This window comes from Orycteropus afer, unplaced genomic scaffold, assembly GCF_000298275.1.
Source record: "Orycteropus afer afer isolate SDZICR_OR568_19922 unplaced genomic scaffold, OryAfe1.0 scaffold00092, whole genome shotgun sequence".
NCBI lineage: Eukaryota > Metazoa > Chordata > Mammalia > Tubulidentata > Orycteropodidae > Orycteropus > Orycteropus afer.
Genome location: NW_006921679.1, coordinates 8,592,252 through 8,593,965, shown reverse-complemented (window position 1 = coordinate 8,593,965; position 1,714 = coordinate 8,592,252). Strand labels below are relative to the sequence as shown.

The window sequence follows — 1,714 nt, the reverse complement described above, 5'->3', positions numbered from 1 at the left end:
GTGGATAAACCAACCAGGGGCAAAGAAACTAACTGCCAACAGCACGAATTCAGCTCCGAGGTTTTGTGACCCAGCACACAAGAGATTTAGAGGCAGTCTACAGTACTTTAAATGATGATATATATTCTGGTTCTAACAATTATGAAGCACTTTGAAGTATAAACTTCTCTCTCTTGATTTGCTTTAGACCAGAGTAAATGAATTATTAAGGATGATCATCCAACCAGCAAACAACTGAATTTATCATACTGATGAAGTACCTTTGGTCGAAGTACCTTTGTTTGGATATGTGTACATTTATTTACCTATTCTCAGAAGGGTGTGTGTGTGTGTGTGTCGTGTGTGGTGTGTTTGTGTGTGGAAGAGAGAGGGGAGTAAAGAGAGAGAAGAAGAGAGAGGAGATAAAGAAAGAGGAAGAGAGAATATTATTGCCAATGAACTTGGAAATCTATATTCTGGGATAAACGTAAGGAGGAAACATATTCTTACAAAAGCGCTCCAGCCCAGTGCTGCCTTAACTAGCCAGAATGACCACACATCATCTGTTACTCTCTTAGCAAGCTCTGAAGTGGGGTACAAGAACATCCAAGGGGACGCTGAGACCTAACATTTGAAAACAGTTTGAATGACTTCTGTGTCACTGTATAGGTGTTTAGGATGCTAATGTATGTATCCATAAAGGAGCCCTGATGACACAGTGGTCTTTACATCCCCTCCCAAAAATTATCATCACAAGTTTGCAGACGCTGGTTAAGCTACAACCCCATTTCTTGTCTTAAAGCAACAAATAAGATGTACTCCATATAATGGTTTTATTAGCCAAGATGAAAACTTACAAAATCTTCCACAATCTCTTTGATGCCTGCAATTGTTAAAATAATGATCAATGGCACCAGGGTGGTGTATCTTCCTGTTGGAGATACGTCTGGAATTTGCTGTAAGGTAAGAGACCAAAAGAGGAGATGCTGGCACACTGAAATCCTCTCCACAATGAAAAACTATTATCTTTCACAGTTCTGTCCCATTCCTCTTACACAAAAATGATCACCTTAATTTTAAAACTGTGGACTTTACTATTATTATTATTATTATTATTATTGATCCAGCACATTTTGGGATGACTCCAGAGCCATTCTGTCAGTGCCTCTTCTAATAAATGCAATTCTCCCAACCAAAAAACCAAACCCATGCCATCAATTCCAACTCAGAGCAACCCCCACTGGGTTTATGAGGCAGTAAATCTTTATGGAAGTAGATTGTTCAGTCTTCCTTCTGCAGGGTGGCTGGTAGGTTTGAACTACCAACCTTCCAATTAGCAGTCAAATGCTTTAGGAACTGCAGCACCAGAGCTCCTTAATTCTCCCAAAGGCAATACCAAAAGAAGTTTCCCTTTTTACTAAGATCCTATCTGTTCACTCTGTCCAATAATGCATGGATGAAGGGACTATATCCAAATACTGCACCATTTTTTTCAGTGAAGTGGCCTTTCAGAAAAATCTCATTTTGTATGGAATTAAGGTCACACACTTTAGTTACTTTTATATGTGTGTGTGTGTGTGTGTGTTGTTATGTTATTTGCCATCAAGTCAGCCCCGACTCATAGAGACCCCTCCTTGAGTGTCCGAGGCAGTATCACTACGGAAGTAGATTGCCCAACCTTCCTTCCGAGGAGTGGCTGGTGGGTTTGAACCGCCAGCCTTCTGGTTAGCAGTCA

The 1,714-nt window shown here is 40.4% G+C and overlaps 1 protein-coding gene across 1 annotated transcript in view; it reads right to left on the bottom strand.

Annotated features, from left to right (window-relative positions):
- The window catches only part of LOC103198374 (phospholipid-transporting ATPase IB), an 826,205-nt gene that overhangs the window by 821,916 nt on the left and 2,575 nt on the right, over positions 1-1,714 (bottom strand). The window lies entirely within an intron of this gene.